Source organism: Mus caroli, unplaced genomic scaffold (genome assembly GCF_978045245.1).
Source record: "Mus caroli unplaced genomic scaffold, Mus_caroli_1 scaffold_8, whole genome shotgun sequence".
NCBI classification, from domain to species: Eukaryota; Metazoa; Chordata; class Mammalia; order Rodentia; family Muridae; genus Mus; species Mus caroli.
The window spans coordinates 23,979,823-23,995,306 of NW_028227263.1; the positions used below are offsets into that span (position 1 = coordinate 23,979,823).

The 15,484-nt window shown below is 46.3% G+C and overlaps 1 protein-coding gene across 2 annotated transcripts in view; it reads right to left on the reverse strand.

Annotated features, from left to right (window-relative positions):
- The window catches only part of Scnn1b (sodium channel epithelial 1 subunit beta), a 55,205-nt gene that overhangs the window by 22,332 nt on the left and 17,389 nt on the right, over positions 1 to 15,484 (reverse strand). The window lies entirely within an intron of this gene.

Below are 15,484 nucleotides of genomic sequence, written 5' to 3' on the forward strand. Positions count from 1 at the left end.
CTGTGTTATAGTAACTCACGCAGAAGGCTCCTCCCTTAGCAGGTCAAGCTCCTTGGGGGAGGGGGGGGGAAGGCGGCAGCTCCTGAATCTTTAACAACGCCCAGCATCACACCCAGCTCTCCATAGAACAGCCAAATATAACAAGCCAGGTGTCCCTATCTATACTGTCTGAGTGTGCTCACGCCCAGTCTGCATACAGTGGCACTCTCCTCTTTCCTTCTGTAGCAGGCAGGAACCAGAGCACTAGGGACCTTGCTATCTCTATGATCTTCATTCTCTGTGGGAATCAAATTCCATGGCCTCCCAAGCCATCATAGCTATAAGGTGAGTGTTCAAACATTCCTCCAGCCCCAGTGTTCGACAGCGGGCCAGTCCTCTGCTCTTCTAACAGTTACAGTAGCCACGGCCAGAGTGTCAGCACCTGAGTGTTCCCCGCCATTGGCAGCTGCTTCAGACGTCAGCTCCTTCCACACATTATTCTTATGACTGGTAAGTGCACAGAGAATGAGGTGGATCTGTCTGGAACACTCCAGAACCCCAAGGCCTCACAGAAATCAGCATGTTAGGTTCTAGTGAGTTGTTGTGGCAGAAATAAACAAAGGGGATCTCATGGGACCTGACCTTTTCCATTCTCATTTAATCCTCCCAGCTCAGTCAAGGGAGAATCCAGGCTCTGCACAGGTCTCTAACCCTGGATTATCTCCTAGGGCAACAGTGGGGCCTTGGGCTTAGAATACAGTCCAGATACAGCATCCGGTTACAATAAGCCACATTTGTGTTTTCACTGGGTTTGCTTGTTTGTGTTCTGAGACAGAACCTTGTAGCTCCTTGAGTTCCCTATGTACCTGAAGACAGCCTTGAACTCCTGATCCCCCTGCTTCAACCACCTGTAGTCCTGGGATTCCAAGTGTATACAACTATACCTGACTTTTAGCTTATGTTTACTTAATATACTTTTTATGGATCTGGGGATCAAACTCAGGACATGCTAGGCAAGTGTTTTGTCACTGAGCTGAATCCTCATCCATCATCACCACCACCACCACCACCACCACCACCACCACCACCACCACCATCATCACCACCACCATCACCATCACCATCACCATCATCATCATCATCATCACCATCATTTCTATTATTGTTGTTGTTGTTGTTGTCAGGTGTGCAGACAGCACACTGCCACTGGATTTATTTTTAATTTTTTTAAGTCACATTATTTATTTATTTATTTATTTATTTATTTATTTACTTACTGTGTGTGTGTGTGTGTGTGTAGGCCTGAGGGCAACCTTGGGTGTCTGTTCCTTTGAGACAGGCTCTCTTCCTGACCTAGAACTCTTTGAGGAGACAAGGCTGGCTGGCCTTTCAGGCTCTAGGCACCTTCAGTTTCTGCTTCCTGGTGTTGGGACTACAAGTGTGAGCCACCGCACCTGTTATTTTATCTATCTATCTATCTATTTATTTATTTATTTATTTATTTATCTATCTATCTATCTATCTATCTATCTATGTATTTATTTATTTTTTGTGGGTCCTTGGGGTTGAACTCTGGTTCTGGCTTAGCAAGCGCCCTAGCAACAGAGCACACCCCGCCTTCTCCCCCCCCCCACCCCAGGTCTTCGCTTTTTAAAAGACATTGCTGAGGCAGCTGTGCTGGATCACATCTGTAATCTCAGCTGTTCAGGAGGCTGAAGGAGGCTTGAGGGCAAGCCTGGGCTACATAGCTCAGGGCTAGCCTGGGAAACAAACATAGGAAGATCCTCTCTCCAACCATCAGCAAACCAACCAATCCATGGTTGAAGAGGAGGCTTAATACCATATCACCTGCCGAGGGTTTAGTGTCCTCAGTACCACAGCCTCTCCCCTGAAAATGGAACCTGTTGAGAAAATGAAGGAAGAGAGTGAAGAAGACACCTGTGGCGTCCACGTCTGACAAAGAACTCGGATGACAGATACATAGAGACCCTTATGAATCAGGACGCAAGCTAGAGAGCATGGAGTCAGCTCAGATAACCAACCACAGGCGAACAGATAAAGAAAACCTGGTAGCCGCCACGGTGGCGAACACTTGTAGTTGCTGTATTTGAGAGGCTAAGGCAGAAAGATAGCAAATTCAAGGCTAACACAGTAAGACGGAACCTCATTACAAAACTAACCAAGTAAAATGTAAATAAGTGAATAAAAACTCCCCACCAATAAAGAAAAAGCAACGGGAACATTATTCATCCGTAAAGAGAATGTAAACTGGGCTGGAGAGCCAGCTCAGCGCTTGCGGCTTTGCAGGAGACCTGGTTTTGGTTTCCAGCACCCATGTGGTGGTTTGTAAGCACCTGTAACCCCAGTTCCAAGGAATATGATGCCCTCTTCTGGCTCCTTGGGGGCACTACATGCATGTGGTGCACAACGGTGCATGCAGACAAAGCACAGTGGCTGGGAAGGGCAGTGACTGACAAGGGAGAGAGTGAAAAAGAGGGACAGTTAACAGGACCAGGAGGGATGACTTTCACTCTGTCCCACAATGGCTTACTGGTTGGTAACTATTGGAATATCAAGAATAGGTGGGGAGAATTGTTTCTGTTACAGCAGAAAGAAATGGTAAGTGTTTAAGGTGACAGACGTACCAGTTGCCCTGATCTGATCATTACCTGTTGCGTTCATGGTTAAAAATCTCATGCACTCCCTGATAAAATGCATGTGACTGTCTATCAACTAACATCTAAAATTAGTAAAACACCAAATTCACCGATATGAAGTGAGTACCACTAACTTACCACAACTAAACACTGCCAGCTCCAGGGTATCATTTGAATGAATTATTACATCCTCAGAGCCAACTCTCTTTGTTGTCTGCTGCTCCTGAGGATTGAACCTGTGGCCTCAGATGTAAATTGGAAAAAGTGGCACACACCTTTAATCCCAGCACTCAGAGGTAGAGGCAGGAAGATCTCTGAGTTAGAGGCCAACATGGTCTACAGAATGAGTTCCAAAACAGCCAGGGCTACACAGAGAGATCCTGCCTCAAAAAACCAATAAGTAAATCAATCAATCAATCAATCAATTAAAAAATAAAATGGGAAAAGGAGGCTGGCGATGGCTCAATGCATAAGAGCACTTGCTTCACTTGAGGACCTCAGTCTGAATTCCCTGAACCTGTGTAAAAAGCTCGATGTGATGGCACATGTGCCTTTAACCCCACTATTGTGAAGGTAGAGACAGGAGGTTTGATGGTGCTTGCTGGCTGTCAGCCTTAGCTCCAGAGTTAGACACTGTCTCAGGGGAATAAGGAGAGGAGTGATAGACAGGGACATCTGACATCCTCATCTGGCCTCCTCATGGGTGACCACAAAGAGGCATAATGCACAGTAGATACAGTAGACACACACACACATACTCACACACACACACACAAGTGCGCGGAGAAAGCATAAGTGTCAAAAGATTAAAAAACTACATCATAAAAGATTATGAACTTCTTTAATTACTGGGAAAACCAAATCTAGACACAATATGAAACCACTTCCCAGCATGGGAAGGCCAACAGCTCTGGGCTGGTGAGCCTGTGAAGCACCATGCAAGGTGGAAGCTGTGGCAGAATGACTTTGGAAAACAGTTAGAGACTGTCTTTCTATTGCTGTGGTATAATGCAATGACCAAAAGCAAGCTGGGCAGGAACCTGGAGGCAGGAACCTGGAGGCAGGAGCTGATGCAGAGGCCATGGAGGGATGCTGCTTACTGGCTTGGTCAGCTTGCTTTCCTATAGAACCCAGGACCATCAGCTCAGGGATAGCACATCCACAATGGGCTGTCCCTCCCATGTCTATCACTAATTAAGAAGCCCTATAGGAAGCTGGGCATGGTGGCACACTTCTTTAATCCCAGCACTCGGGAGGCAGAGGCAGGCGGATTTCTGAATTCGAGGCCAGCCTGGTCTGCAAAGTGAGTTCCAGGACAGCCAGGGCTATAAAGAGAAACCCTGTCTCGAAAAACCAAACCAAACCAAACCAAACCAAACCAAACCAAACCAAACCAAACCAAACCAAACAGAAAAGAAGCCCTATAGGCTTGCCTACAGCTACAGCCAGATCTTATGGAGACTTTTTTTTTCTTTGACAGAGTCTCACTGTGTAGCTCTGGGTGTCTTGGAAATCACTATGTAGACAGGCTGGCTTAGAACTCGTAGAGGTCTGCTTGCCCCTGACTCCTAAGTGCTGGGATTAAAGACATGCACCACTGTGCCTGGCTGGAGGCATTTTCTTAATTAGGGTTCTTTCCTCTTAGAGGACTCCATGTTGTTTCAAGTTGACATAAAACTAGCTAGCAGAGAGACATACATTTGAATGGCTGGGGAATTGGTTCAGTGGGTAAAGGTGACTATTGTGAAACCTGAAAACCTGAGTTTAATTCCTTGAACCCACATGGTGACCCCACATACACAGCACAATGCCCCAAAACAAAAAGATAAAACTTCAAATAAATAATTCCCTAAGGAAATGAAGTTGAATGGTGTCTTACATGATTCAGCAAGTCTAATTTTATTTACTGGAGAGAACTTACAGTGTGTTCATACACAAAAGCATCTGTGCCTCTTCATAGCAGCCTACGATGGTCTCAAAGAGGAAACTACTCCAATTTCCATCTATTCATAAGAGAAAATTTGGAATACCCACAGTGGATAATTTACAGCGATAGACAGGAATCAGTGATTAATACACATTAAAACATGGATGGTTATGCACAGTCACTATGCTGAGTAAAACGAGCCAGTCACAAAAGAGAACGCCCTGTAAAATCCCCTCCCAGAAAGCCCTGGCTGAGCTAAGGGCAGACTGGAGGCTACTGTGTCATCGAGAGGAGAGGGATGGCTACAAAATGTCACCAAAGAATCCTCTGGAGATGATGGACATGTTTAGATATACCCTGAGATGGTGACTAATTTGGAGGCATGAATCTATGTATTTATAAAGACTACTTTTTAAAAATTAGAAAAAGCTGCCTACATGTGTGTATGAATGTCTGCATGAATATAGATGTCAGATCCTCCAGAAGTGGATTTGCTGACAGTTGTAAGCTGGCTGCATGTGGGTTCTGGGAATCCAGCCCAGGTCCTCTTGAGGACCAACAAGGGCTCTTACCACCCCCCTCCCCCCCAGCCATCTCTCTAGCCACTACAGGCTGTATTTTTATTTTATTTATTTATTTATTTATTACATGTAAGTACACTGTAGCTATCTTCAGACACTCCAGAAGAGGGCGCCAGATTTCGTTACGGATGGTTGTGAGCCACCATGTGGTTGCTGGGAGTTGAACTCTGGACCTTCGGAAGAGCAGTCGGGTGCTCTTACCCACTGAGCCATCTCACCAGCCCCAGACTGTATTTTTATTGTATGTAAACTATAGCTCAGTAAACTTTGGACAAAATGTCCATTGTTATTTCACATGTATGAGATTCTATATTAAATTTTTAAAAATCTAGTTTTTTTTTTTTAACTTTGAAAAGAAAAGCCAGCAAGGCAGTAGCTGCTGTAAGTGTCCCCCATTTTCCCTAACTCGTCCCATTTGGGGATGTTTTATACCCAGCCCACAGTACTGGGCTTTCTTTCTAGCTGCTTTCCTTATGCTGACTGACTATGACCACTATAAATTTCAGAAATTCTTCCATATAAATCCCGTGTTTTTATTTTTGTAGGAAAACTTCAGATAATCTGAGAAACTAAGTACAAGAGGCTTGGGTTTGATCCTTAATTGACAACCTGAACACAGGTTTAATTCTGGTTATTGAGAAAGTTTCCATGGTTGTGTCTTTGCTGGGGAGCCACAGAACATGACTGAGGCTTTGTTCTCAAGGACCAGGAGATCTCAGGGCCGGGGGTGGGGTTGACTGTGCTAGGCAAGAGAAGCTGAAGGCAAGGCTTTGTTTCTAACAGGTGAAATCTCGCTCTGCTCCCCAGGCGGGTCTGGGATGCCTGGACTCATGGGATCTTTCCACTGGAGCCAGCTGAGCACTGTGGTCACAGGTGTGCAGCACCACACTTGGCATAAAGAAGTGTTTGAAGGGAGCCATCAAGATCTTTGGGCATCACTCTGATTCCTCAAGTGTTATATGCATCTCAGCACCTGCATCTTGGTGTCTGTGTACCACAGGGGACTGAAACAATCAGGTCTTCCTAGACAAACAATGGACACTGGCTTTGTTGTAGGAAATACAAAGTAACTATGAGCTACCATGACACTAGAAAGAAAGCTCAAAGTCTGTTGGAGTCGGTCAGAAGGATGCCTAGGAATGGTTTGCCACTGCCAACAGTGGGGCACTTTTAGTTTACAATGCAGGGAGAAAAGGTTTAGAATGAATGGAGACACATTGTGTATTAAAATTCCATGAGGAGGACATCAAGAATGGGAGGGGTGAGTAAATCAGCAAAGCCATTAGTAAATAAATGCAATCAGTAAACAGGGCCCGGAATCTCCCCATTTACAGCAAGAACCTGTGAATTACAGCTCAAAGTGTATTTCATGGCCTGTTTCACATTCTTGCGTGTGTGTGTGTGTGTGTGTGTGTGTGTTGTGTTATGTTTGTGGGTATGAGCACCCATGTGTGTACCTGTGGATGGCTGACAACCATATCTTCTATTGCTCTCCACAATATTTGTTGAGAAGTGGTCTTTCATTGAACCCAAAGCTTGCTGGTTTTGGTTTAGGCTGGTCACCAGGGCCTTCCTACATATCTCTGCACCCATAAGTGCCGGGGTTAAGAACTGGAGTTTGGATCCCGAGACCTATGTAAACGGTGACCGTGACCGTGCACTTGAATCTTTTTTTTTTTTTTTTCTGGCAAGGTTTCACTCACAGAGATCCACCTGCCTCTGCCTCCCAGTGCTGGGATTTAAAGGCATGCACCGCAATGCTCTGCTAACTTTACAGTCGTACCAGGAAAAGACGTATATAGTTCATAAAACTCAAGATATTAACGATTTGACCTTTTATAGAAAAATGTTGCCATCGCCCTACTTTGTGGTTCAGCTACTCAACAGCTGCACCTTCAGGGAGGAAAGATTTATTTGAGCTTACAGTTTCAGAGGGCTCCAGTCCATCACAGTGGTCCAATATATCCAGTCCACAGCAGGAGTGATGTAGCTGGAGGGTGCAGCTCAGCTTCTCCCATCACGGTGGACCAAAGAGCAGGGTGGAAAGCTAGGGTGGGGTAGCCAGCTGGAACCCACTGTGGTGAGTGGCTTGGACTGCGAGGTACCACCCCATCAGGGTTCCATCCTCCCCAGTAGCATCACCAGCAGGGGCAAGTGTTCTTGGCTTCAGAGTGTGAGCCTGTGGGGCATCTCAGAGTCACACCAGGACACGGGTCATACCTATGTGCTTGCAGCAAATACAAAAGGACCCTTAATAGGAGGGTTTTCTGTAAATGTTTTATGTTGGATACTACAAATAACAGTTCAGTGGCTTCTGAGTCATCTGTCATTCATCGGTCACCACCAGGTCTGCTGAGTCCCCGAAGCATTTCTGTCTGGTTTGTGTGACATTTAACAGTGCACAGACTGAACTGGCTTTTGTCACTGAAATCAATGTAGCCTCAGCCTGAGAGGTGCCATGAACACTCAGTGGACAGTATATGTGTGAAATAACAAGTTCGAAGCAACAAGACCCCCACCCCCCACCCCAACCATTAAAAAATAGGTTATTTGGGGAGCTATTTAAAACCCTTATTTTGGCAAGGATGCTCTTAATCTCTGTACTTGAGAGGTAAAGGCAGGCAGATCTCTGTGAGTCCAAGGTCTACACAGCAAATTTCAGAGCAGGCCCGGCAACTTAGTGAGAACATGACCCAAAATAGAACCTGTAAAACGTCATAGCCCACGCATGTGGCTTGGTGGTGAAATACTCACTTAGCATGTGCGAGGCTCTGGGTTTAACTCCTGAGAGTTAGGAGAGGCTTAAGGTAGGAGAAGCTCACCTTCTCATTGTCTCTCACTGGCTGAAGCACCTGCTGTCCAAGGACACAAGATGTGCCCAAATGCCTCCAAGGCATTTTTCTCATGTGTCTGTGTGTTTGCATGCCATCCTAGCAAGAATGCTGGCCCAGATAATAATTAGGCCCATTTCTCAGAAAAGGTAATGAGAACACAGAGGGGTGTGCGCATAGTCTCAGTGAGTCAGAGCAGCTCTGGAAATAGAAACCAGCCATCGCTCACCCACAGGCTCAGAGGACACCTGACACCTTGCACCTGTTCCCGTGGGCGTTGGGGAAGTAACAAATGTAGCAATGGGCAGCTGCCTCTGTGCCTGCGCACACACATGCGCCTCCTTCACCCAAGACTGCAGTGTGCCAGTGTCTCCGTGTTCTCTCAGAGAGCCAAGCTCAGCAATTACAGGTGGAAATGGTAGCAAAGGTGGCTTCTTGCATTGCCTTCTGGGAGGGGAGGCTCACAGGCTGCAGTTGAGCTGATGTAGAGTGTACAGTTGAGAGGGAGAGTGCTCACATGACAGCCAGCGGTAGCCCAGTGTTCCAGAAGCAGAGGCAGGAGGATTACTACTTTGAGGTGGATTACTAGTTTGAGGTCAGTTGTAGAGTACTTGCCTACAATGTATGAAGCCATGGATTTGAGTGGGGTGGGGGTGAGGAGGAGAGATAGAGACCCCATTGGCATCTATTGGCTTGTGTTCATCCATCAATGTACATTGCCTCTTTTGGTTCTCACTCTTGCTTTCTCTCTATTGTCTTTCTGTGGTGCAGGGTATGAAACCCTGAGTCTTGGGCAAGCCAGGCTTTGACAGGTAGATGTCAGGGATGGTAGTTGATACTGTTCTTATCATTCCACATTAGGCACTGAATTATTCAGAGTGACAGTCCCTGATCACCCTGGGGTGCAGAGGAAGGCATTCACGGGAGGATGGTAGGTGAGAGAGAAGACTCCTGTGAACCACAGAGCAGACCCTCCCCAGACAGGATGTGTCCATCCATGGATCTTACATTTCCAAATTCCAGAACTATAATAAACCCCTGCTGTTTGCATGGCATCGACACTGGCATTTTATTTCAGCAGCCTGGGCAGACCAGAGCAGCTGGCAAAGCAGTGTATGCTTCCTATAAGAGGCGGGTTACGATATGTTGAGGGTCAATGAACCCCTACCATCGCACTCTTCTCTCTCAACACCACAGAACTTTGTGCAGATGACTCTGGCCTTAGCACTTTTCCTTCCTCCTGATCAAATCAAAACTGTCTTCCTTGGGCTGGAGAGATGGCTAGGTGGTTAAGAGATGACTGTGTAAACTTGAGGACTGAGATTTGGATTTCTAGAACCCCCAGAAATGCCAAGTGAGCATGGCAGCCCCAGAAGGCAAAAATAGGAGATTCCGAAGCAAGCTGTGTATGGAGAGAAGCCATCTCCATGAGCTCTGGGCTTGACTGAGAGACTACATCATTGAGTAAGGTGGAAAAGTGACATGATTCCTGATGCCAACCTTGGGCTGCCCCACTCGGGCACCACATAGAAAGCAGATGTCTCTGTGCCTGTCCATCCACTTATCTGAGGTATGGAGACAATATTATGCCTTTATTCAAGGGTGTTTAGAACTGTATGTGGCTTACAGCATCCTATGCACATCTGTTCTTGCCGGCTTTTATCCTCTCAAGAATTTAGGCAAGTGAAAGGCCATACTGGCTTCCAAACAAACAAACAAACAAACAAACAAAAGAGAGAAAGGGGCAGTGTTTAAAGTGGACCCAAGCGCCAGATGTGGTGGTGGCTTGTGCCTGAAATCCCACAACTTGGGAGGAGGCCAGACAATCAGGAATTCGAAGTCATTCTCATTGCTATGACAATTTAAAGGCCAACTTGAGCTACCTGGGATCCTTTCTCAAAAAACCCAAACTAAACAGACAAATTTTAAAAATGAACAAAGGTTCCCAAGCCATACACACAGCACCACACCTATGTCTGCCCCCCAAATCCAACCCTTTTGCCCTCTCCACCTTCCTGTTTTCCTTTCCCCTCTTCCTCTCCCCTCTTCTTCCTTCCCTCCCCTTTAAAACAACTTCCTTCTCTCGTGCTATCTCACTGTGTTCTTCCCTAGTTATCGCTAAAAGTGCCAGGCAGCTGCCTTCCTAATTGCAGCGTTATTAGAGAGTGACATTAATTATAATGGGAGCTTGCTTTGCTCAACAGTGAAAGTCATGACAAGAGAAGTGACCAGGAGTGACAAGCTGCACTTTCTGCAGATGAAGGACATCCTGGGCCCCAGATCTTTTGACCCTCCTTTCTGGTGACCATGTACCATCTGTTTTCCCCAGTCACTTTTTACCAGTTCTAGCCAAGAGCTCAGAGTATAAGACCAATGTCACCATCAACAGTTGGGAGCTGACTTGGACCCCCTCACAAGCCAATGTGACAGTCCAACTCTACAGAAAACCTTAAATATATAGATCCACTTGAGAAACCTCATCTCAGTGACAGGCACGGAGGTATAGACTTGTGACTCCAGCACTTGGGAGGTGGAGCCAGCCTCAGCTGCTTAGTGACTTCCAACAAACCAAACAAACTCCCAACTTCAAATGGATGTGGAACCAGCGGATGTATGTAATTCCAGCACTCAGGAGGCTGAGGCAGAAGAATTATGTTTGACCATATCTCAAAAACCAAAGCAACCCCACAGTCCAACCAACCAACCAACCAACCAACCAACCAACCAACCAACCAACCAACCAACCAACCAATCAAAACCCTGCCAGAGCCAGACTGTGTGCAGGGAGAGCCCAGCTCCCAGCTCAGAGGCATTTGATCCAAGTTGTGAGGCAAGAGGTCTGTGTTCACAAAACTAGACCACTTTGGCCTGCACATCTGTGTCGACTGCTCATTTCTAGAGTCACCTGGCTTCTGGAGTTTGGAATAGTCGAAGAGTTCCATAAAGTTATCTCTGCAGACAGAAGTGGTCCAGCGGGACATCTTCTTGACTTTCTGTCCCTGGCTGCTTCATGTACAAGGTCACCTTTGAGACCGGTCATCATGGTATGACATGAGCTGCCTTTGGGAACCAATTATACTGTCATTTACTTAATATCTTTCTTTCAGTTGACTCACGCCTGGTTTTGCTTAAATACCTACTTCAGCTTTGTCCTAAGCAACAATATCCACTAAATCACAGGTTGGGTGCTACTAATTATATATATATGTTCTAATCCACCTCAACATAAACAATTATGAGGGAGATGAGAAACAGTGCCATGTGTGCTGCCTGAAAGCCACCAGTACCCTCTCCCAGGCAGACCCAATCTACTGGAGCCTTCTTTGTTCTTCACTCCCCAGATTAGATAAGAAGTCCTACTGCCTGACAGCTTGATGTGCCGTCCCCGCACCCAAGTGGTCATGCCTGGTGGATCTTAGTCTGACCTGTTTTGTAGGTTTCTCTACTACCCAGCCTAGGATTACATAGGGCCTCCATTCCAGAAACAGCCTGACACATGCCTAGCCAACCCAGACTGAAGTTTCTCTAAGACCTCAGCTGGCCAGAGCTGTCAGAAAGACTAACTGGTTGCCCTGCCCAGACTAGGGCTGGAGCTTGAACCCAGGGCCTTGTGTCATGCTAGACAGTATTTTACCACTGAGCTACATCCTCATCCCTTTCATTACCTTCCCTGCCCCTCGGGGACCAGCACGGAGTGTGCCTCAGACTCTGGAGTAGGATTATGGTTATCCACCACTGTATCAAGCTTAGAAAAGTTGTAGTTTTCTGGGGGTGCTGTGAGGCAGCTCGGAGCCTTCAGCATGCTGTAGAAGCACTCCATCACTGGGCCACATCCCAACCCTTCCTTGAATGGCTATTCAAGGAAACACCTGTCATTTCCTTAGGCACCTGGTGATTAAGTTCCACAACTGGGTCTAGAAAGGTGACCACACCCACGGCAGTCCCATCCTCTCCATCAAGCCTTTCTAGAACAACATAGATGCTCACAGAGAGGAAACCTAAGTGTGTTATAGGGATAAAGTTCCTGGCATGCGATACACAGTCTAGACACACAGGGATACTGGAGGTCATTAGAAAGGATGGTTATGTATTGTGTAAAATAATCTGTGGGGTCTGGGAAGGTGGCTTAGTTGGTCAAGTGCATCCTTTGCAAGTGTAAGGACTGGGATTTGATCCCTAAACTGGAATAAAAGCCAGATATGGAGACTGGTGCTTGTCACCCCTGTTGAGATGTTGCAACAGGAGGCGGATCTCTAGAAACTTGCCAGCTAGTCAAGTCTGCTTGGAAAAGTTCCAGGCAAATGAGAGACTCCATCTTAACCCAAAAGATAGAGGCAGCTGAGGAGTGATAGTCAAGGTTGTCCTCTTGTCTCTACATGTGCATGCTACATATAAGCAAACGCACGCAGATTTGCAGTAGTGTGGGAAAGAGATCTAGGCAGTGTTTCCACTTGGAAAATTGAGATTATAAAACAGGTAGGGCCAGCAAGATGGCTCAGGAGTAAAAACACTTCCCACACCAGCCTGATGCTCAGAACCCATATCAAAAAGCCAAAGTCGTGGCTCATGCCTGTAACTCTAGCACCTCCACCACAAAACAGAAGGCACAGAGACCAAAGAAACCCCCTGAAAGTTTAGGTCACTTAGCCTAGGATATACAGCTCAACAGAGGAAACAAGAGCCACCTTTCTCAGAGAAGACAGAGGCGAGAACAGGCTCCCAGAGGTTGCCCTATGATAGCCGCAGGCATGTTATGGTTCTCTCTCCCTCCCCCTCTCTCTCTAATATAAATAAAAACACAATTGGTTTCTTGTATCATCTGTGGAATCAAGCAATCTCAGATCAGATTTTGTTTTGTTTGTTTTTTTAGAGACAGGGTTTCTCTGTGTAGCCCTGGCTGTCCCAGAACTCACTTTGTAGACCAGGCTGGCCTCGAACTCAGAAATCCGCTTGCCTCTGCCTTCCAAGTGCTGGGATTAAAGGCATGTGCCATCACCGCCCGGTCAGATTTTTTTTTTAAAGTAATGTCTGTCTTGAACACGTACAGCATTCTCACCATCACTTCTCAAGCAAAACAGTAGATGCCTAAATCATAGTGGTTGTGATAGGTAATCTAGAAATGACCAAGTCTGCAGGGGATATACAGTGCTAGTATATGCCCCCTGGATCAAGTGGGCCAAACAGCAAGGATTTAGGTCCCCTGTAGATTTGAAAGAGTATACATAAAGAATTGTTAGGGGGAATAGTGGGAGGACAGCAGGAGATATAGTTGAATTGTTGTTAATGGTGGTGTATTTAAGAAAAAAAAAATCTAGTTATATAGCCCAGGCTGTTCCAGAACTCACTATGTAGCCCAGGCTAGCCTCAACCTCATGGCAATCCTTCTGCCTCCTGGGTGCTGGCTGGAATTCTGGCATGTATCATCAAGCTCAGAAAACTCTTATTTTTTATTTTATTATTATTATTTTTTAATGCTGTCTTCCTAGAAATGTGAGGTGGTGGGGGAGTGGTTTAACGAGCAACTCAGTTGTTTAGGATCAAGTTTCTATTACTTGGCCAAACAGGTTTACAAAAGAACATAAGATCCTTACACTTCTTCTTCTTCTTCTTCTTCTTCTTCTTCTTCTTCTTCTTCTTCTTCTTCTTCTTCTTCTTCTTCTTCTTCTTCTTCTTCTTCTTCTTCTTCTCCTTCTCCTTCTCCTTCTCCTTCTCCTTCTCCTTCTCCTTCTCCTTCTCCTTCTCCTTCTCCTTCTCCTTCTCCTTCTCCTTCTCCTCCTCCTCCTCCTCCTCCTCCTCCTCCTCCTCCTCCTCTCTTCTTCTTCTCCTTCTCCTCTCCTCCTCCTCCTCCTCCTCCTCCCCCTCCTCCTCCTTCTTCTTCTTCTTCTTCTTCAGATTTATTTATTTTATGTCTATGGGGACACTGTAGCTGAACAGATAGTTGTGAGCTTTCATGTGGTTGTTAGGGACTGAATTTTTAGGACCTCTGCTCACTCCAGTCAACCTCGCTCGCTCCGGTTGGCCCTGCTCGCTCAGGCCCAAAGATTTATTTATTATACTTAAGTACACTGTAGCTGTCTTCAGAGGGCGTCAGATCTCATTACGCGTGGTTGTGAGCCACCATGTGATTGCTGAGATTTGAACTCAGGACTTTCGGAAGAGCAATCAGTGCTCTTACCTGCTGAGCCATCTTGCCAGCCCTTGTACATACACTTCAACTTATGTTCTAATATTTGTCCCTGTTAACTCTAGTTTTTGTTACTTTATAATTTGTTTTCAATTAAAAGAGAAACCAAACAAAAGAGGTGTTCAGTAAACTCGAAGCACCTACCCAGGACCTCCAGCCAGCTCATATTCCTACATTTTCTGGAGGTGACGCTGGCCTTGCCTGAGGACAGGGTGAGCCAAAGATGGCTTTCAGAGGAGGTGGCTTTCAGAGTGGCCTTCTCCACTCTGCTGTCTTCCATCTCCTGCTGTTTACTCGCCCTATCCAGTGCAGCCCCCAGTCTGTGGGAGAACACCTCCTCCACCAGGCCCAGAGCCAGGAGCCCTGTCATCAGGTCCCGATGGATGGATGACTTGGGGGCACCCATGGCAAGCGCCCAAGACTTTGGCTCTGCCCGCACTCATTCAAGTGTCCACCTGCCCAGGTGGGAGGAGTGTCATGTGCTGGTGGCTGGGAGGGAGGAATGTGGCTGCTTTCATCTGCTGCTGCCTCCCTTCCTGTCCAGGCTGGAGGCAACCACAGAGGATAAGATCAGGTAAGCCTGAGAGGAGTGTGTGTGTTTGTGTGTGTGTGTGTGTGTGTGTGTACTCTGTGTGTGTGTGTACTCTGTGTGTGTGTGTACTCTGTGTGTGTGTGGTGTGTGTGTATGTGTGTGTATATGTGTGTGTGTGTGTGTGTGTATGTGTGTGTGTGTGTGTGTGTGTGTGTATGTATGTAAGTGGAGGAAGAGGCTTTGCTAATCCATGAAGTAGAGTCAGAAAAATCAAGCTGATTTGTAACAGTTCAAGGCTCCATGGTGGTAGGTCCAACTTTACTGCCTATCTCTGCCCCAGACACTCATGGATGACTTATTAAAAGTGGAGGTGAAAATGTAGGCTCATACTTATAATCCAGAAGTGGCGTGACTGAGGCAGAGGGATGGAAAGTTCAAAGCCAATCTCGTCTCCACAGTGAGACCCTGTCTCAAAAACAATGAAAAGTTAGATGTTCTTAGGTGGAATCTGTGTCCATCTGTCTTGAAAAAAATTTACATTTACCTTACACACACACACACACACACACACACACACACACACACACACACAGAGGTCTCTACCCCTAAAATCCTTAAAACCTATGTGCTAACAGGTCCCCCAGTTCTGAGCTCCATACACACACACACACACACACACTGAATACCTTCTATATGTAGTCCAGTACCTCTCCGCCAGTTGGATAATGTTAGGGTTAGCTACACAGCCATGCTGTGAAGCAGATGGAGAAAGTGACAAGAGGAGATACTGGTC